The 22300-nt window shown below is 43.4% G+C and overlaps 2 long non-coding RNA genes across 3 annotated transcripts; one reads left to right on the forward strand and one right to left on the reverse strand.

The window, feature by feature from the left end:
• The first annotated feature begins 1190 nt into the window (after positions 1 to 1190).
• LOC112660322 (uncharacterized) lies at positions 1191 to 13426 on the forward strand. The gene is made up of 3 exons (XR_003136846.3): positions 1191 to 1251; positions 5259 to 5352; positions 12427 to 13426. It is a non-coding gene; the product is annotated as an uncharacterized LOC112660322 (long non-coding RNA).
• Positions 2238 to 21877, reverse strand: LOC112660321 (uncharacterized). 2 transcript variants are annotated; one of them, XR_007407341.1, is made up of 4 exons: positions 21711 to 21877; positions 10059 to 10218; positions 8986 to 9179; positions 2238 to 2453 (listed from the first exon to the last, which is right to left on the reverse strand). It is a non-coding gene; the product is annotated as an uncharacterized LOC112660321 (long non-coding RNA). The 2 variants fall into 2 exon arrangements; XR_004813929.2 differs by having other exon boundaries at positions 8986 to 9188.
• Between the last annotated feature and the right edge of the window lie 423 nt (positions 21878 to 22300).

A 22300-nucleotide genomic window follows, 5' to 3' on the forward strand; every position in this document is an offset into this window, starting at 1 on the left:
GACCACATCGGCCCACCCGCCCCAGCGGACCCCCACCCCTGCCCCAACCACCGCTGCTCCATCATCTCACACAGCCCTGCAGATGTGGCCAAGCAGACCACCTGCCCCCAGGAGAGGGCTCGTGTTCGCTGGGTTTGGGACCATTTCCCAAGGCTCGCTCACACATCAATCGGCAGTGAGCAACGTGTGCCCAGGAGAGTCCAGTCTTCAGAGCTATCATCTCCTACTGACGTTGGCTGGGATGTCAGCAAGGAGACAGGGGTGGGAGGCAGTGAAAATAAGACGTGAACAGCAGTCCAGGCCCCAGGTCCAGGCTCTTGATGTATGGTTATGGGAAACTGTAGCCATCAATTCTGGTGTAGACAGAGCAACTTTTCCTTTAGCCAGGTGTGAGGCATAAGGCGCATTCTATGTCTGGGAAGAGGGATAAATTCACTGGGGAATCACTTCTTTATTAGCCATGCAAATTGGGAACTCTTGCTCTAATAATAATATCATTAGTAGTAATATCAACGCTTACTCTGTGGGCTTCCTATAGGCCAGGCTCTGTTCTAAACACGAAGCTGGTTCCCCTTACAGAAATTTCCAGCAGCCCTTCCACGTAGGTGACATTACTGTTGTATCAGGTTGATCACCTTGATGAGACCTGCTCTGAGCATATGCTACAGGAATGTTCCATACAGTGATTCGCACTGTACGCCTTGCACGCAACTAGTTAGGAGCGGGACTGGGGTCTGATCCCTGGAAGGCCAGCCTCCGAAGCCCATGCTCCAGGCTCCTTCGTTGCATCTCCCTGGTGTGAAAATTAAGACCGGTGAGAGTTAATATTTAGGGCTCGAACTGATGGCAGGGCCCTTGCCTGAAGTTTGGGGATTGCTTTTGGTGCTTACGTTGTAGGAGCCAAGGAGTTTGTTCGGCTACAGTGGGAGCAACGTGCTCTAACACAGCAGCGTGGGAATTCGTGATATGAAGGTGTAAATTCAAGTGTTACTTCTGCCTTTTGACTGGCTGTGTGGCCTTGGGGAAATCACTTGATTTCTCTGGGCTTTGGTTTCCTTACCTGTAAAATGGGATAGAATAATTTGGGTCCCAGGGGTGACAGAAAATTGAATGAAATAAAGTACCTAGAAAAACTATAAGAACATCTCAGAAACATTCATGCTGTTACATCATAATGCACCCAGGCCTAACAATGATCCTACCACGAGACCAGCCACAGACCCGCGGGTCTCCCAGGGGATGCTGAAATAAGTAAATATTGTACGACGCTGCGCTTCATATTCAAGGCACCCCCTTCTCTGCTCGCCTTTCCTAACGAGTGCTTGTATGTCCAGGCAGGCACCATGCATGTTGGAGAGAAGGCAGCAGGAGCTTGGACTCTGCCTGTCTCCTCCTTTCCCCCCACCCATTAACCGAGTGAACTGGTACAGTCCCCTTCCCCATTCTCAGCTCTGGCTGCCCCCAGTGTGAGAAGGTGGGGCTGGAGAGGGGCTCCTGCACAGGCCATCCAGCCTTAAACTTTGGCTGCTTTTTTGTGCACAGACTAGCAGCAGGCACCCTTCCTCGGTGCCCTCTGGTTTTGCCATTGTCCCAAAACACCTAAATCAGACTCAGGGTCATGGTCTCATCTTGTTCCTTCCAGTCTTCCTATCTTAGGAAGTGAGATTATCACCCAGGCTTACACCTAGGGGGCCACTCTGACCCACTGTCTCTCTTCTTCCTCATCCAGTCCACCAGCGTTCTGTTCATCTCCATGTCATTTCTCAACTCTGTTCACAGTTTACCATCTCTACTGCATCTTCCTTGGAAATTCTTAAAATAATCATAAACTTACAGAAAAGTTGCAAAAATAGTGCTGAGAGTTATGTATACCCTTCACTCTGCTTCTCCTTATTTTGAACATAGCACAGACCCCCGCGTTTCTATCCTGGACACCTACGTGCTCACTGGTGTCCCTGCTCCATGCTTATCCCTGTGATCCACTCTCTGTGGGACAAACGCATTGCCTTTTCTTTTAATCTCCAAAGACTTCACTGCACACTTTTGCTCTGCATTTTCATTATGAAAGTTATACGTAGTTAATTCAAGTAGGGTAAGATGGCACACAATGGAAAGTAGGTCTCTCTCCCATTCCTGATCTTTCTCCAGAGGCAACTAGTCCTACATTGCATGTTTTCTGCACATGGGCAAGCTTGTGTGGGTGAATAGTTTTAAAAATATCCAGTGTATGATACATGTTTCGTGCTTTGTTTTTTAAAGCTCTATTTAAAAAACAATTTTGGGGGTGCCTGGGTGGCTTAATCGGTTGAGCACCAGACTCTTGATTTCAGCTCAGGTCATGATCTCAGGGTCATGAGATAGAGTCCTGTGTCGGCTCCGTGCTCTGTGGGAGTCTGCTTGAGATTCTCTCTCCTCCCTCAGCCTCTCCTCCTGCTCTTGTGCTCACACTCTTTCTAAAAAATAATAGTAATAATAATATTAATATAATAGTAGTAATAATAATATTATAATATTAATGATATATATTATTATTATTATAATAGAACAGAATACTGTGTCAGAGAGAACTGGGTGGTACTTGAGTGCCTGCAGAATCAGGGAGGACTTCTTGGAAGAGGTGACAATTAGACTTAAATCCCAAATGAAGAAAAGTCAGCCTATTATTTTGGGCTTAAAGAAAAGTTATCAAAATAGTACAAGTTTACATAGACCCTTCCCCCAGCTTCCTCTATGTTAACTGCTTCTAGAGTCACAGTAAGTGATCAAAACTAGGAAATTAACATTAATACAAAACTATCAATGAAACGACAGCCCTCATTCAAATTTGATGAGTTTTTCTCCTGATATTACAACATCAATGTTCCAGGATTCAATTCAAGATACCACATGGCATCTAGGGTTTTTGAGTTTCCTACCGGTGACAATTCCTCAGTCTTTTATGACGTTGGAAGCGCGCTGATCTGGCATCATGTGGAATGTCTATTAGTTTGGATTTGTCTAATGTTTTCTCACGATTGGATTAAGATCATGCAAATTTGAGGCACAGATACTGCATTAGTGATGCTGTGTCCTTCTCAATGTGATATATCAGGGCGTGTGTGGTGTTAACACAATCCTCCCTAATGATATCAAACAAAGGTGTCATGTTTTAACAACATGCCACTTTCCTCCAGTGGCTTCTCATTATACTTCAGAACAAGTCCCAAGTCCTCAGCAAGATCCACCAGGGCCTATATGATAGGCCTGTCTGCCCTTGTCTGGACCCCTGCATGCTACCTTGCTCATACTCAAGACAGCTGCCTTTTTGTGGTCCAGAAACAAGCTAAGATCTTCCTTCTCTGAGGTCCTTGCATTTGCTAGTTCCTTTGCAAAGTGTTCTTCCTTGAGGCTGACTTTTCTTCATTTGGGATTTGAGTCTAATTGTCACCTCTTCCAAGAAGTCCTCCCTGATTCTGCAGGCACTCAAGTACCACCCAGTTCTCTCTGTCACAGTATTCTGTTCTATTATTTTCACAGATTTATCACAACCCAAAGCACTTCCTTATTTATGTTTTTATTAGCTTGCGCTCTAGGATGTGAGCTTCCAGAGGACCTCTCCCTGGTCGGCCTTGTTCATTTACCTCTACATTCTAGGGATTCTTGGGCTTTGCTGTAAAGGAAGATGTGTTGGACACTGAGCCCAGAGGGTCTGAGAGATTACGAGATTACGGGAGGGCCAGTGGTCAGGGTCCCTCCCCAAAACGGGGCAACATCTTTTCAGGAAGCTGATTGGGACCAACAAAATAATGAAATTGTGATGACTCATATCAGTCACTTAGCTACTTTGCCTGGACTCACAGATGGTGCTACTCAGCAGATGCTCCAGACTGAACTTGGTCTAAGAAACCTTTCGAGTTACTTGGCTTTAAAAACCCCGTACCAGCTCTTTTCCCCAAGGGCTCCATCCTGTAGACCCTCGGCTCTTATGTTGGGTTGGGTCCCCCTGACGTGCCTATCAGTAAGCTCAGCTCAGCCCTCACTAGGTCTCAGAGCTGTGATTTTTCCTTTGTCGATCCCCAGTGCCTGGCATGGAGAATTGCTTCATAAATGTTTGTAGGAAGCAAGAACCAAAGGAAGGGAAGGATAAAAGAAGGATGGGAGGATTGGAGGAAGAGATGGAGGGAGTGAGAAGTTGCCTGGTGCGCTGCGGCTGTAGGAGACCAGAACCTCACCCCAGCCCTTAGCCTAGATGTTGGCTGAGGCCTGAGTCTACAGCAGTTGGACTTTTTTTTTTTCCTTTTTAAAGATTTACTTATTTATTTGTGGGGGGAGGGGCAAAGGGAGAGGAAGAGAGAGTCTTAAGTAGACTCTTTGCTAAGTGCGGGGCCCAACGCATGCTTTGATCTCATGACCCTGAGATCATGACCTCAGCCAAACCAAGGGTTGTATTCTTAACCTGCTGCACCACCCAGGTGCCCCACAATTGAGCTTTTTTAACTGATTAGGCTCCTCAGGTTCTTGCTACGGATCTAAACAACCACATTTACTCCTTTTGGACAAGACTCTGTATACTCTTACGCTTGATTTCTTTATGCAACTAACTCATTTTAAAGTATACAAGTAAGATGCCTATTGTAGGAAAAGCTGGAAGACAAACCAAAGGAAAATGAAATTATCCACAAACCCCCACTCTCACTCTTCTGATGACCATTGTTGTTTATTTTGTGGTCTATTATTCCAGAGTATTTTTCTGTTTGGATGAAATACACTCACATACACATACACGCATTTAACCTAAACAGGACAATATTGTTCATTCTATTTTGTGACCTTCTTTTTTACTCAGTGTTACTCTTTGGACATCTTTCCTTGTCAGTGGATATACATTCTAAATCAACTTTTGTAAAATCTACACACAGTGGTGTTTTTAAAACCACAGCTTATGACTCTTTAGTGAGTAAGAAAATGAATTTAGTGAGTCAAGATCAATATTTAAAATAAACGAGGCAGAAAAGAATAGTACTAGATGGAATAGAAAAATCCTATGTATTGCATTAGGGAAGATAAGAATCTGTATCAAGATTCCGTGTGATCAAACATATTAGTGTATACTAGGTTGTAATAGAATATGTACTCCTTATGTGAATTCTAGTCAAAAGAGTTTGAAAACTCCTACTCTCCATGGGATTTATCAGAATCTATTGAACACATTCCCTATTCTTGAAGATTTTTGTTGTTTGTACATTGAATTTCACATATTTGTCTAATTACTTCCTTAGGATTTCTAATGGAACTGGAGTGGGTCGTAAGATCATATCCATTTTTACTGCGTCTTCCAGAAAGAAAGAGCCAACATCTACTCCTACTAGCTGGGTATGCCTGTTTACTTACACTCTGACCAACACTAGGTTTTATTATCTTTTAATACTTGCCAACTTAAGATTATTAAGGGTAGAAATTATCATGCTTTGCAGTATGCTATTCTACAGACTCTATGTGAAGTGCATTATTAGAACATTATGTCCTTGGATTTTATTTTCATCTTCTGAAATGAGTGCTATTCTCTCAGCTTTGCAGATGACGAAGCTGAGGCTACCAAAGGTAAAAATCCTGGCAAAGGGAGGATTTGAATTCCTGCCTGGCTGTGATGACAATGTGCACCCTTTACTGTTGTTCTTAGTGGTGCCTTTCATTGTCATGGTTCATTATGTAGTCCATACCCAGAAAGACTGGAATCTTCCATACGTTTATCACATAGAACTATTTAGAAATACCTTCAGATACATTTTGATGATTCTCCAAAGTACTTATGTTGTATCATCTGGGATTCGGAGCCCAGAGTTTGCCCCAGGAGATATATATATATATATGTATATATATATTTATATTTATATTTATATTTATATATATATATATTAAATATGGTTGTGGTGTATTTGCCATGGATGCTTCTGGGTGATATGAGAAGCCACAGTATAAACAAGACAATATCTTTCTGAAGCCTTCATTTAATTGAACAGTTTGAGGGGAAATGTTATTTCTATATTAAATGATCACTGATTTACCATGGAGTATACTATTTTTAAAGTTAAAACACAAAACATCAAAGAAACGTTATCATGCCACAGCAGGTGCACCAGTCAGTATAGGCTCTGTGGTAACAAACAATTACAAAATTTCAGTGGCTTAAAACAACTGATGTTTGTTTCTCTGTGATACAACATGTCTATCACCTGTTACTTGGGGCTCTGCTCTGCTGGATGCTCACACCAGGATCCAGGAGCAGCCCCACTGGGAGTGGCACTTGTCACTATGGGTAAGAAGAAAAGTGTTCTGGGGAGAGATGTCTCATGCCAGCAATTAAATGCTTAGCCCAGAAGTGACTTGTGTGACTTCTGCTTATAACTCTTTGGCCAGGACCAGTCCCATTGTCCCATCTGGCCACAAAGGAGCAGAAAGAGCAATCCTACCATATACTTAAATGTAAAGAGCCAGAAATATTTGGGGAATGGCATAATAGCTACTGTGATTGTTTGGGCTCTACCTTCAGATCCACCCTACTTCTCGAGTCCTCTAGCAATCTTCCAAGGAAGAAAACAGTGTTATTCAATTCAAGATATGGGAAGATAGTATCAGAACTTCTATATCTACCATTTTAAAAACCCAACAAGGTAGAAAATTTCTTCTCTGTCATGCAGTAGAAGTACAGAAGTAAGCAGTCTGGAACTTGGGTGATGGTCGATAGTGAGCAGGATCTAGAGCCCTTCTACTTCTTGCTCCACTGTCATTATTTTACCCAGTGGTTCAAGGAGGCTACTCAAGCTCCAGCCATTATGTTTTTGTTCAAGCCAGCAGGAAAAAATATCTACTTAGGTTCTTTAATAGGCTTATTGAGATGTAATTCACATGTCATTCAATTCATGCATCTAAGGTGTATAATTCAGTGGCTTATAATAGAGTCACAGGCATGTACAACCTTTTATCAGCCAGTTTTGAAACACTTTTGTCACCTCAAAAGATATGTTGTAATATAACCCCCTACACCCTCAGCCTCCTGCAGCTCTAGGCAACCTGCACACCTATTTTCTGTATCTACAGATTTCCCTATTCTGCAGTATTTCATATGAATGGAATAATATAGTATGTGATCTTTCGTGACTGGTTTCTTTCACTTGGGATAATGCTGTCAATGCATGTTGTACCACGTATCAGGACTTCATTACTTTTTGTAGCCAAACACATTCTGTTGTATAGATATACCACATTATGTTTATTCATTCATCAACTGATGGACATTTGGGTTGTTTCCACCTTATGGCTATTCTGAATAACACTTCTGCATACATTCATGTATAAGTTTCTGTGTAAACGGATGTTTTCATTTCTCTTGGGTATATATATACTTAGGAGTAAAATTGCTAAAACATATGGTAACTCTGTATTTTAATCATGTGAAGAACCATCTGACTGCTTTCCAAAGAAGCTACACCGTTTTACACTCCCACCAGCAGTGTATGGAGGCTCCAATTTTCTCACATCCTCACCAACACTTGTTTGTCTGACTTTTTATATAGCCTCCTCATGGGTACGGAGTGGTATTTCACTGAGGTTTTGATTTGTATTTATTTGATGACTAATGATGCAGTTTTTCATGTACTTATTAGCCATTTGTATAGTAGTTTTTGGAGTAATGTTTGCTCATCTCTTTTACCCATTTAAAAAAATTGGGTTATTTTTCATTGTGAGTCTTTATATATTTGTCTTTACACATCCTAGATACAAGTCCCTTATCAGATGTAGAATTTGCAAATATTTTCTTCTGTTCCGTGGGTTGTCTTTTTGCTTTCTTGATGGTATTCATTGAAGCATAAATCATAATTTTGCTGAATTTTGATTTATTTATTTTCTCTCTTTTGTTGCTCATGCTTTAGGTGTCATATCTAAGAATTTTTTTTTGCCAAGCGCAAGGTCATGAAGGTTTACTCCTATTTTCTTCTATGAGTTTTATGGATTTAGTTTTCACATTTAGGTCTTTGATCCATTTTGAGTTTTTTTTTTTAATCTAGTGAAGCAGGGATCTAATTTTATTCTTTGGCTTATGGCTAACCAGTTGTCCCAGCACCAGTTTTGAAAAGACTATTATTTCCCCATTGGATGGTCTTGACATCCTTTCTGAAAATCAGCAGGGTTACAAGATACAAGATGAGTCTACCAAAATCAATTACATTGGATACACTCACAGTGAACAATCTAAAAAGGAAATTGAGAAAACTCTTCAACTTACAATAGCAACAAAAAGAATAAAACACTTAGGAATAAATTAAGTGAAATAATAAAATAGATTAAAATTCATTAATTTAATAAATAATGAAAATAATGTAAGTGAAAACTTTATGAAACTACAAACATTGTTGAAAGAAATAAAATAAAGTCTAAATAACTGGAAAAATATCCCATGTGCATAGGTTGTAGGACTTAACATTGTTAAAATGTTTATATCCCCCAAATTGGTCTACAAATTTATTGTAATCCCTTTTAGAATCCCAGCTGACTTCTTTTTAGTAATTGACAAGTTGGTTTAAAAATTCATTAGGAATTGCAAGAGACCCCAAATAGCCAAAATAATCTTTTGAAAAAGCAAACTAGGAAGACATATGCTTCCAGATTTTAAAACTTACTATAAAACAATGGTAATCAAGACAGTTGGTACTGGCACAAGGAGAGACATACAAATTGTTGGAATAGGGTCGAGTCTCTAAATAAATCTACTTTTAAATAAAAAACTCAGGAAATGAAGCTTTAATAGTCTTTAAAGTTATAGATTGGCACTAGTTTCTTCATTCTGTCCTATGTCACAAAGATTGTATGTCCTATGAATTCTACAAGGTATTCTGAGGAGAAGAGTGGATGGACAGCTTCTCTCGTATTCATTTTTTTTCTTTCGGTACATTTTGAGGAGTTGTACTTTCCACGTAGTAATTTAATTGGATTTATAGATAATCTTACCTTGCTTAATGAAATAAGCCTTTTAAAAAAAGGACAAGTGGCTGAAGAAGATTCCATGAAGACACCAGTTAAACTTTATAATAATAATGCCAGTAGAAGTGAAGAAGAGTATGGTGGGACTGTCACTCCCTCTCTTCACATGGTTCTTTGACCAGCCATAGTATGAGATAAAAACGACGGTTATCTATTAAGATCTGAAAGAACTTGATTAAAAACAATTGAAATTTACAAAAAAGATAATTAGAAACAACATCCCTCCTGTTGACACAATAATAGCTATATAAGACACAATAATAGCTAATATAGGATATTAGCTAATGACAGTATGATGCCCTCACAATTAGAAAAACGTTAAAAATAACTGCTCATTTTATCTTCATCTCATCATTTCAAAAATTCATTTTTTGTATATGTGCATTCATAAAAATCCATTCCTTTACTCAACAAATCATTGATCTAGAGCCCCTGGGGTGTGGTAATAAACAATGCAATTATGTTGCTCTCATGGAGCTGACATTCTCATGGAGAGAGGCTGACAATGAAGAAAAAGCATATAGAATGTATTGTTCATTATACATATTTGTTCAGATGTATGTGTATGTGTGTGCATGAGTGCAATTTTTTCTCTTTGTGGTTCGTGATCATTAAAATTTGGTAACCACAGGTCTAGATATTCAAACATGCTCTTTTGTTATGAATGATGCCTCAAAGGAAAAATTTGAGAGGTACTAACATTGAACCTAATTCCAGAATAATGATAGCTCAACATCCTTTCCTGAGGCTTCCTTCTGTCTACCTTCCTTCTCTTGTGTTATCTTGAACAAAATAAAATTCTAAGAACCAGCATTTTGATTGTTTTGGTATAAGTATTAGCTATATATAAATGTATAAAAGAAACTACTATGAACTTAGCCACTTAAAACAATAGATATCTATCTTCTCCCAGTGTCCATAGGTCAGGAATCCAGGTACAGCTTAGCGAGGTCTGCTGTTCTGGGGTTGAATCAAGGGGTTGGCCAAACTGGGGTTTCATCAGAAGCCTTGACTGGGGAAGGATGCTTTTCCAAGCTCACCTGATCATTGGCAGAATTCAGGGCCTGGGGGCTGCTGGATCTTAGTTTACTAGGGTCTTAAGGTCTTCGTTTCTAACCAGCTGTTGGCCACAGCCTGCTTTCAGTCCTTTGCCATATGGGTCTCTCCAACATGGAGGCTTCCTTCAGCAACACGTGCAAGCTTGGAAAACAAGAGGGAACATTCACTAAAAAAACGGAATCCATATTTTTCTATATCCTAACCATGAAGTGCCATCCCATCGCCTGTGCCATGTTTTTCTTTTCCTTGCTTTTATAAATTAAACTTTCATCATCTGGCTTTACTCATATATGGGATATAAGAAATAGTGTAAGGGACCATAAGGGAAGGAGGGGAAACTGAGTGGGGGAAAATCAGAGAGGAAGACCAACCATGAGAGACTCTTAACTCTGGGAAACACACTGAGGGTCACTGGAGGGGGTGGGGGATGGGGTAACTGCGTGATGGGCATCAAGGAGGGCATGTGATGTGATGAGCCCAGGGGTTATAGGCAACTGATGAATTATTGAATACTACATCTGAAACTAATGATGTATTATGTGCTGGCAAACTGAATTTAAATTAAAAAAAAAAGAAAAAATAGTGTAGTGTCAAAATGAAAACAAATAAATTGAACTTTTGATTTTGAGAAAGTTGTAGGTCCACATGTAGTGGTAGGAAATAATACTAAGAGATCCCATGTACCCTTTACCCAGTTTCCCCCAAAGGCAGCATCTTGCAATATCACAACTAGGATACTGACAGTGATACAGTCCAAATACCCAACATTTCCATAATCATGAGGGTTCCTCATGTTGCCTCCAGTAGCCACATCTAATTCCCTCCTTTCCCCACCCTCTCTTTAGCCCCTGGCAACCATGCATCTGCTCTACATCTCCATGGAGATTACATAAACGTAATCATATGGTATATACATACCTTGTAAAATCTCCTTCTTCCCTCAGGCTTTGTCAGGAATCAGAAATAAATCTGTAGATAAGGTTCCTAAATGGACCCAATGACACAATTTCTGTGTCACATTCGTCTGATTTTCTTTTCACCATCAAATTACTCCTTTAAGTAGTCAATATTTTCATTTATAGAAATGGATTGAAACTCACTGCATTCGATTGGGTTCCCCAGAACAGACTCTCAGGTGGAGGTTTGTCCATTGGAGCTTGGCGCCAGAGAATACACCTAATGAAGAAGTGAGGAAGGCAGGACTGGGCGAAAGAGAAGAAGAAGGAGAAGCTGTCCCACAGCATTGCTGCCCCTGAGGTCTCGGCTCACTTATGGAGAGCCCTGAAACCAGATGGCACGTTCAGAGTGGTGCCAAAGGGAGGCTGGACCCATATCTCTCCATTCCAGCTCCTTTGATTCTTCATGTACATTTTAGACTCAACTTGTAGGTTCCTACAAAGAATCTTGCTGGGGCTTTTATTTGAGTTGTATTTAATCCATAAATTTATCTGGTAGGAACTGACACACTGAAAATATTGAATCTTCCAATCATGAAACATGGCCTATCTGTATTTATTTAGGTCTTCTTTGATTTCTTTCATCAGTGTTTTACAGTTTTCAGCATACTGATCTTTGCCTTTGCCGTATCCTATTGGTTAGAAGCAAAGAGATGGTTTCTCCCACAGTTCAAGGGGAGGGGACCAGACCAGGGGACGGACACCAGCAGGAGATCATTGTGGAAGAGCTGTAATCCACCTTCTATCACCTCACAACCTCCTGGCTAAGAGGGTTCTGGTATTCATGAGCCCCTGGGTTCTGGGGATAAGCTACTCAGAAGTGGTTCAGAAGAGAGAAGAGTGTTTGTTGTGGTCCTGAGCGGTCCCTCTCAGCATTCCTTCACACGATTTCTGCACATCCTCGGTGCTCTCCTGCTCTTGCCCATGCTGAGCCTCCAGCCTGCGGCTAGATCACTCCCTTTCTCCATTTATCAAAACTCTGACAGCCTTCTGATCCCAGGCTCAAAGACCACCACTTCCAGAAAGGATTCCTTGAGTCCCTGGGAGAATCAAGCTCCCCTCCTACCCTGCACAGGACACTTCATCCTGCCTACTTGTGTAGTTATTCTTGTACAAATTAGGTACATTCTTTCTGTTGTGACAGTAGTGGGTTCAAGCCAAAAGGCTACTTTACTGGCTCATAAAATGGAACAGTCCAGGGGTAGTCTGACTTCAGGTACAGTCGGACTGGAGCAGTGATGTCAGGATCCAGTCTCTTGCATCATCTTCTTCACCACCTCTTTGATTATCCTTTTCCCCAAGCTCCAGGGGCAGCAAGGTGCTTCCCGTGGTTCCAGACAGAGGACAATGAGGCCTAACTCCACTACAAGACAGTGTTCCTTTCATCCCACAGAGGGTCCTTGCTTGTGGCTCACGGCTCTGACTGGACCATATGTCCATCTCCAAACTCATCATCGTGGAGGCCAGGTGGCATGGCACGTGTCAAGGTGAGGCTGGTTGCCCTGAGGAAATCCAGGACATTGGACCAGAAGAAGGAGGAAGGTATTGAGCTAGCTGAAGCTCCACCGTGTCCAGGTCTATTCCCCCCACGGCCTGTGAGATCCCTGAGAGCTAGAATGGTGGCCTTTCCTTTTCTGTATTCCAGCACCTGGCCCAGGACCTAACACATACTAAACGCTGAGTCGCTGTTTGTTGAATGACTAGATGAGCGTGTGGCTGAATGGAACAGGAATCAGCACACATTGTCTAAAGGGCCAGATAACCAATATTTCTGGCTTCGCAGCTCTTGATGTGGTGGCAGAAAACGGCCACAGGCAATACAAGCAGATGGATGTGGCTGTGTTCTAATAAAACTTTATGCGCACTGAAATCTGGGCATCACGTAAACTTCACGTGTCACCAACTATGCCACACTCACCAGGGTGCAAAAGGAGGCGGCACAAGCTTGAGTTTGCTGCCTCCTGGCAGAGAGTACTGCTGGTCAGGAGGCTGCAAAATAACCCACCTCGAGTGTCACATCATCCATCAGTTCCACACCAAGCCGACTTTGTGCGGGGCCCGTTGTTGTGCCATAAACATGTGAAAAGGTAACATTTAATTTAGGTCCAGCATCTGGAGCCCGCGGAGCCCTCATCGGGCTGTATTTACATTTCTGCGTTCCACACCAGTGCCTCTAAAATTGTTAAACCGTGTCGTCGTTGCGGCTTTATTAAACCTGCACGTTGCAGCCAAGCTTGACGAAGGCAGGAGCAGAGTTTCGGCGGGTCCAGCGGATTTGCCGGGCGGGATCCTGCTCCCTCCCAGGCGCTGCAGGAAGCCGAGGCTGTCCCGGCCCCCGGGCCCTGGAGCAGGCGCCCGGCGCCCACCAATTGTGTCTCTAATCAACTGCCTCTAAGCAGGTGAGCATTTATCTCAGTCAGTTACCCCTTATAATTACTGTATTGAACCTAGTTGTCTATAAAATGAATGGTTTGTTCAGACACTTTACCCAAAGAGTTCATTAGGGGTTAAACAAAATGCAATCCCATTTGCAAAGAGTATAATAAATTGTTTCATCTGTGAATTTAGCTGTTCTCCCTAATGCAGACATGGGTGTTACAGTGGCTTTCCCTTGATAGGGTTATGGGTTAATGAAATGCCTTTTCTGTTGCTTATTTTCCTCTCTTCTGTGCTGAGTGATAAGTAGCTAACCAACGAAGCTTGTAATTACAATCTTACAGAAACCGGGCCGATCTGTATATAAATCTCACCATCCAATTACAAGATGTAATAATTTTGCACTCAAGCTGGTAATGAGGTCTAATACTCGTGCATGCGATAATCCCCTCTGGATGCTGGCTTGATCAGATGTTGGCTTTGTAATTAGACGGGCAGAAAATCATTATTTCATGTTCAGGAAAAAATTAGGTTGGTGGGAAGTTAATTTTCTCACCGCTCTCTGAAGCGTAGACAAGAATTTAATGATTTAATCATGATTGTTAGCTCTTTTGCAATCAATTTGTAATGATTGTGTAGCAACTCTCTTCAAGGGAAGCTGCTTTGGAGAGGAGTTTGCAAACAGCCCCGTCCAGGGGGGCTGGCCTTCAAGGGACACGTGACAGCAAGCCCATTAAAGCTGTCTCCAGCGTGACTGACACGTGGGGAGCCCCAGCCTTCAGGTTTCCAGCACTCTCCTTCCAGCAGGGTCTCAGCGCTTCAGACTTCCAGCGCCCCTGACTGTGCTCAAGGAAGGGGATGCTTAGCTGCCCAAGCCTGGAGAATAATTTTGCTGGTGTCACGCGCTGTAGATGTCTGCTTACAAACTCAAGTGCCTGAGATATAGCATAACCCCGTCACTTTCTTTACATTTACTTAATTTGAACTCGGAGACTCGGGCTCCGAGTTTGGTGGGACCTGTAACTTCAGATCAGGTGGGCTCTGCCCCACCTCCCGAGAGGAGTGGACGCCCAGGACCTCTGCAGCCAAAGCCCCTCCTGTCTCCTCCTGCACGGTCCCTTCTGGGTGCAGGGCCCCAGCTCCCCTTCCACACGTGAGACATAAGAACCTTTGAGGAAGCCAGGAATCATGGAACTAGGGTCCAGCCTCTCCTGGAGCTCTGCTGAGATTGGAGCAGGTCCTGGCTTAGATGAGTCTTCACAAACCCCCTCCCCGAGCTCCCTGCTTCTCATGCTAAGGCTCCTCTTGGCCCCCCAGCCTGCTCCAGCAACAGCACACCATCTCTTCAATGGCTTTCCTCTCCCAAATGATCAGAAGAGCCTTTAACTTCAGGCGGCTTCAGGCTGCAGCCCTGCTAAAACTCCAGAGGCCAAGAATTACAAAGCCCGCCCACCTGCTTGAAGGGGAAGATAGAGGGAGAACAGACTCTAATTAATATTTCAATAAATTATCCTCCCATATTGACTCAGACTTCCTCCTGTGTGTTCACCAGACGATTTACTTTCTGAGTGAACCAAACACATTTTCTCTCCCGATATTGGGGAATCTGATTATCACTTGCAGGTATCTGGTTGGTCATCCACATCCTTCTAGAAGTTTATATTCAGCTCTAGCTGGATGCATAAGACAGAGCAAAGGATATCCTGTGTGTATGGCGGGGTGGAGGGAGGTGAAAAACAGTGTTAACATTTATGAATGCATTTTACTGAATTTCAGTGACTCTGTCAATTGTGAAATGTATCATTATTTTATATGCTAAGAAAGTAAAAAGTCGCCATCTAAAAGTATCATACTGCTTCTTTAATCACTTAGAATTTGTATTTCATACGTAATGAGAGCGCTCTTTCACACTTACATAAGCATAGATTTTTATCAGAGATCATTCACTTGTACACTTTAAAAAGAAGACGTTAAGTGAAATAAATTGGTGAAGATATTCCTTAGTCATCTTCATATTCAGAGAACAGATTTTCTGAGCTCTGAGTCATCGACGTCTGTGTTTTCTCAAAAGAATCCTGCACTACTGTCTTCAGAATTTTCCTTCTAAGAAATGACCTCCTTGTGCAAATTTTGACACTTACATGCAGGTAACACCAGTGATGTCATGATTGCTCCCGGCCAACATGCTCCCAATATCAATGATGTGAGGGGAAAAAAAAACGTGCATCTCAAAACTGATGGAGTCCAAGAAGTATCTGGCCTTGAACCAAAGGACATTTTTTCAGCCAGGGCAGGTGGGATGAAGACAGAGAGAGCTTGAGTCAGGCTGTGATGTGAGGAAAAGGAAGCTCAGGTCCAGCTAGCATGTTCTCAATGTAATTACATGAGAGGTGAGCTGAGTTCCAGGTTCCAGAAGCTAGGGAGCCCCTCTAGGGCCTCCCTAGGGGATGGGGAAGATGGCTGGGGAGGGGCCCCTAGAGTTGAGGGCAAGCAAGGCAATTGGGGCACGAGAGAGGGGCCCTTCAAAATGCTTTACTAGAGTTTCCACTCCAGGCAGGTGGAATTTTTGGCTACACCATGCTCATTCCCACTACCAGGCTCCCTACCCATGCTATTTATCCCACTTGGAATCCTTGTATATCACCTCTCTTTCTCCGAGCACTGCCAGGGTGTCTTACATCATCATTAGGGAGTGACTTGGCTAGAGGCACTGTCCCTTATGAAAATACAGCTTCCGTGAGAGGCTTTTCAGCTTGCATGCCACTGGCTCTCACTCTCAGTGCCCTGTTGCTATGCACTTGTCTTGTGTTTCCTTGTTCTTATGTGTTCCCTCTCACCATAGGGCCTTTGCACATGCTTGTCCTACTGCTCAAAGGTCTCTTTCCTTGCTCATCCTTCAGGTCTTGGCTCAAGCTTTGTCAGGGAAGTTTTCCCTATAGCCTGAGCAGATTATCCCTTCCACTCATGGAAGACACTATGCCATGTGTCTCTTCCTGCACAACACTGGTCATGGTTGCAACTTCCGTTCCTTCATGTGATTACCTGACAAAAATCTGTATCTCCCACTAGAGTGTTAGTTCCTACAGGGCAGGGGCTTTGTCTGCCAACACAATGTCTGCACATGGTTAAGTGCTGTCTCTCACCCTCTATCTTCATGAATGAACGGATCGTTTATAGATGAATGAATAAATTAGAGCATGGATGATAAACATAAGAGGCAATTCTGGTTGCAGCAGGAAGTACAGCAGCCCCTGCTGAGAGTGTAGTTGCTCTCCGACCAGGCAAGGTGGGTAATTGTGAACCTTTCACGTCACCCTTGCCATGGACCATAGAGAGCCCAGTGAACCCTTGGACAATCATACTGAATGGTGTTGATTTGAATTATCCCTCCTCTTTCTTCCATTGCCGTCTAAATTCTAGTCACAGGGCATTTAATCTCTGAAAAACTGCCTCGCCGGGGCACCTGGGCAGCTCAGTTGGTTAAGCATCCAACTCTTGATTTCAGCATGGGTCGTGATCTCAGGGTCGTGGGATCGAGCCCCGAGTCGGGCTCCGTGCTTAGCAGTCTACTTCTCTCCCTCTCCCGCTACCCCTCCCTGCGCTCATTCTCTCTCTCTCTCCCTTCCTCCCTCACTCCCTCCCTCAAATAAATAAATAAATCTTGAAAGAAAAAACTGCCACCCCTACTCTACCATCTGCCTTGAGGCCCCATGATCATATTCTATCTGATTTTATCTCCTGATGACTCCAAGGTCATTCATCTGGACTCTGCAGCTGAAGCCCCAAGAAGGCAGGGAGGGTGGCCCCCTTCTCCTGCAGCCAGCCTGGGACCAAACACCGACTAGATGTGTATGCTGTCCTCAGAGGTGGGGCACCAGCCTCCCAGCAATGCCCTATGTCTTTTCTCTGGGCTTCAGTTTTCTCTCCAATTCTTGATTTAGTTTTTCTTCTTTTCTCTTTTTTACAATTGTAGTAAAATCTACACAACATGAAATGTACCATCTTAATCACTTCTAAGTGTGGTTCTGTGGCATTGAAGCACATTGTGACCAGTGAGCACCTGTCACCACATTCCATTCACAGAACACTTTTCCTCTTGCAAAACTGAAAATCTGTCCCCATTAAATAGTAACTTCCCATTCCCTGCTTTTCCAGCCCCCTAACACCCACTGTTCCACTTTCAATGTCTTTGACTACTCTAAGAACCTCATGTGAGTGGGATTATATAGTATTCATCTTTTTGTGCTGGCTTATTTCACTCTGTGTAGTGTCCTCAAAGTCCACCCATGCTGTAGCAGGTGTCAGAATTTCCTGTCTTCTTAAGAGGGGGGTTGAACCTTATTTTCAGAGAAAGCAGATCCTCCTGAAGCATGATGAGAGCTGTGCCAGTTCTCTTCACCTGCAGAAGTGTGTTCCAGATAAAGAGAAATGGTCTGGGGATGTAGAGACATCCTCGCTCTGTTGAAATCCAAGTTTATCTCTATTTTGACTTAATTGTGGTTGTTTTAGGTAGATTTTAATGGAGACAAGTAGAGAAAAATGACTATTTTTTTGCTAGAAGTCTGTGCTCATATAAAATGTCATTGTTATTATACCATGTAGCTATGATTATAAAACTATAAAACAATTATGCTGACTTTTCAAAGCTTGTAAAACTGAAAACAAAGTATAAAGAGGAAGTCTATCTTCCTATCCCCCAGAGGGAGCTCTGATAACATCTGGGTACTTTTCCGGGCCAGGTAGGATCCCAGGACAGGGCAACAGGGGGACTGGGTGCACAAGTGGGGTTCTGTTAGTTTCTTGTGGCAAGGGGGAAATGTGTCCTGCTATGCCTTTTCTGTGTAGCAAATAAGAATAATTTAGAGTATGAAAAAGAACAGGACCATGCCAGGCACCATGTGAATCTTTCTACATACATGAAATAAGCTAATCCCCACAATGATCCAATGAAATGGACCCTATTACTATCGTTTCTGTGTTATAGATGAGGGGACTGAGGCTCAGAGTGGTACAGTGACAGGCACAGCTGGGAAGTGGCAGCAGGGGGTTGTGGAAGCAGAATCCATGCTCTTAATTATCCCCTGCCTGGCCTCCAAAGCCCTCAGCAGAGCATTTTGTCCATAGAAGGTGCTGACGCATTATTTGCTGAATTTCACTGAAAGTTAAATTCCTTCCTCACCAGGAAGTGTGGGAAGTGGAGTTTCTTTTTGTTCAAGAATGAATATTATACCACACATCCATTAGGGTGGCTACTATTAAAATAAGCAGGGGTGCCTGGGTGGCTCAGTCGGTCAGGTATCTGCCTGCCTTCAGCTCAAGGTCATGATCCTGGGTCCTGGGATTGAGCCCCATGTCGGGCTCCCTGCTAAGTAGGAATCTTGCCTCTCCCTCTGCTCCTCTCTACCACCACTACCCCTCTTTGTGCTCTCTCTTTCAAAGAAATAAATGAATAAAATCTTTTTTAAAAAGCCTAAGCAAACAAAAACCCAGGAAATAAGTATTGGCAAGGATGTGGAGAAGCTGGAACCCTTGGACATGGTTGGTGGGCATGTAACACGGTACAGCTGCTGCAGAGAACAGTCTAGTGTTTCCTCGAAAAAATTAAACATAGAATTATCATAAGACTGAGCAGTTCCACTTCTGGGGAGATATACAAAAGAATTGAAAGCAGGGTCTCAATGAGAAATTTGTACATGCACATTTATAGTAGCACAGCATGTTTATAGTAGCTCTCAACAGCCAAATGGTAAAAGCTACCCAAGTGTCCATCGATGGATAGATGGATAAGCAAAATGTGATCTAAAGATTAAAATCAGATGGAGGGAAAGAAATCCAAGCAAAAGCTGATGAAGAGCTTATACTACCAGGAGAATTGCTCAACGCAACAGAGGGAGAGTTGGAGAAATGGGCCTCCATAGACTCAAAGGATTTATATGCAATATGGTCTTTATACAAAAGGAACTCAGGGATCCCTGGGTGGCGCAGCGGTTTGGCGCCTGCCTTTGGCCCAGGGCGCGATCCTGGAGACCCGGGATCGAATCCCACGTCGGGCTCCCGGTGCATGGAGCCTGCTTCTCTCTCTGCCTGTGTCTCTGCCCCTCTCTCTCTCTCTGTGACTATCATGAATAAATAAATAAAATCTTTAAAAAAAAAAAAAAAAAAACAAAAGGAACTCAGAGTCTTGATAAAAAGCAAGCTAGCAAAACTCAGGCAAGAAATGGAGAGAAAGCAGAAGCTTTATAGAGTAGAATACACCACTGAGAGCAACAACCACCAAAAAATACCCATGAGCAAAAATTCAGACAGGGAGGTGGTGAGCAAATGGGTCAGAGAAAACTATAACACTGAAATGGAAGAGAATCCTAAGTATAAATATCAAAATGATGGGGGGGGGGTTGAGAAACATGGAAGACAAAGGAGGTCAAATGTACACATCTCATCACCTGGTGTGGTGTGGAGGGTATTGGGGAAGAGGCTCAAGCCAGTAGGAACATGGCCAGGTGTGCCTCCAACTTCTCCACCGCAGTTTGCAATTCATGAGGCAATAATGTTTATGATGCTCTCGTAGGAAAAAAATAAGACCCTCAGCCAAACCACCACTCAAGTATAAAGACAACACACTCTCAAGCATGCAAGAACTTAGTTATAAAGGACCTAGGGATCCTTCCTGAAAGAGGGAGAGAGAGAGAGAGAGAGAGAAAGAGAGAGGGGAAAGAAGGAAGGAAGGAAGGAAGGAAGGAAGGAAGGAAGGAAGGAAGGAAGGAAGGAAGGAAGGAAGAAGGAAAGAAAGATTAAATAAATCTAGCCAATTTAGGGATGCATCAAAGTAAAGAATTCTGGAATGAGTAGTGGAGAGGACCCAAGTGGGGCTATTTATCCCATTTTGATACATAAACTCATAAACTCAAACTGAAGAATTTAGGGATTATGGACACAGAAGAGAATGTGCATGTTGTTGACCTAAACTATAAAACTAATGATGACCAAAGGGAAAAGATGAGTGTTATATCAGCGTGCTAGGGCTGCTGTAAAAAGGACCCCAGACTGGGGCGGTGGGGTGGGGGGGTAGAAACGTCTTTCCTCACAGCTCTGAAAGCTGAAAGCTTGAGATCAAGCTTTGGCGGGGTTGGTGCTCCCTGAAGGCGTCTAGTGGTTTGCCAGGAGTCCCCGGTGTCCCCGATCTCCGCCCTCAGTCTCATCCTTGTGTGTGCACCTGTCTCTATGTCCAGGTTTCTTTCCCTTTTCCTAAGGATACCAGTCCTCCTGGGTTAGGGCCCACTCTGCTGACTTCACTTTAACTAGATTTCCTTTGGGAAGTCCTAAAGGTTACTTCCAAATAACCTCAGATTCTGAGATACTTGACGGTGAGGTTTTCAACCTGTGAGTTTTGGAGGACAGGATTCAAACCATAATAAGTAAATGGGTGGAGACTTGAGAGGAAGGACAGATGTGTAGCAGTAAAGTTGAAGTTGTGTAGCTTACCAAAACAAATAACTCCAAACTCTTCATCTTTTTGTGATCTTTGTTATCTTAACTTTACATAGGTCTTGTAGTAAATAAACATGTAGCTGGAAGCTCAGCAACAGCTTTTGGTTTATTTCCTTTTTTCAGTTAAATTCAATTAAAATTGATTTCTTTTCACTAAACACATTAATTCAAAAACGTTTTAAATCCAAAGCTAGGAAACAGATCCACAAGAGATAGCTCCAGCACAACCTGAGAGGTGTTACACTAGAGCGGTGGGCGTCCAGTCCACCAGTCCATCCCTGGGTGGGACTTGGGGGGCGTGTAACAATGTCTGGAAACATTTCTGACTGGCATGACGTGGGGAATGGGTGCTCCTGGCATCTAGCTGGTAGAGACAAGGGATGCTGAAAACATCTTATGGTGCAGCTTGTAAGCTTCTCCCCTCTTCCCACAAAGCATTATCCGGTCCAAAAAATGTCAAATGGCTGAACACCTCCCAGGATTCACTCACAGGCGACAACTTGGCTGTGCTATGTCTCTCAAAAGAATTTATAGTTGAAAAGGCCTCCTCAAATAGGGTGCTGCTCATCCTTAAGGAGTCATTTGTAATGGGGACATTGTAGGCACCGTATCAAGCAAAGAGGGGAGAATGCTTGGGGCAGGGAGAATTTTCTGGGTGGCTCTCCACATTACCAGTGGGCAGACCACAGGCCTCAAGTTCTCATGCAACTGCTCTTTGTGGGCAACCTTGACCAAGAGAACCCTCGCTCTCATGGGCTGCCCCCAAACTCAAACTCAGGCAGCCTCTGTTCCCGGAGGCTCCTGCTTGCTCACCTCATCCTAGGAAGTCTCCCCCTTCCTTGGGGACTTGGCTCCAAGTCCCCTCGCCTGGAACGGCCCCCACTTGGCCATCTTTCTTGAGTGCCTTTGAAGATCTCCGGCTTCTCCGGTCCGGAAGGCGCACGCGGGGTCAGGCATCTGAGCCCGCTAATCGCTCTGTCCTGCCAGGGCCCGAGTGCCACGAAGCCTCTTTTCATGCCTATTTAAAGCCTCCGAGGGGCTTTCAAGTGCTCTCTGATAAATCACGGTAAGTGTTATTCCGGCCACTCCAGCACCGTACCTGCTGGAGCCCTCCCCGGCGGCGGGCAGCTGCTCCCCATCACTGCATCTCACTGGCGACAATAATTCATTCCACTCGAGCTGACGAGCTTAGCTCCCATTTATTTGCACATTATGAGCTGTGTCACTCCACTTACCCTCTCGACAGTAAATGGTTTGAAAAATGCAACTGTAACAAATATTCCAGAGAAGAGGGGAGGGGGTGGGAAGGAGGGGAAGCCAACCTCTGAGTTCAGAGTCCAAAAAGCCCCAGGTAATGAATAAATAATGCTCTCGAATTATCTCAATCAGCGACAGCATCGGGG

Source organism: Canis lupus, chromosome 2, assembly GCF_003254725.2.
Source record: "Canis lupus dingo isolate Sandy chromosome 2, ASM325472v2, whole genome shotgun sequence".
Lineage (NCBI taxonomy): Eukaryota > Metazoa > Chordata > Mammalia > Carnivora > Canidae > Canis > Canis lupus.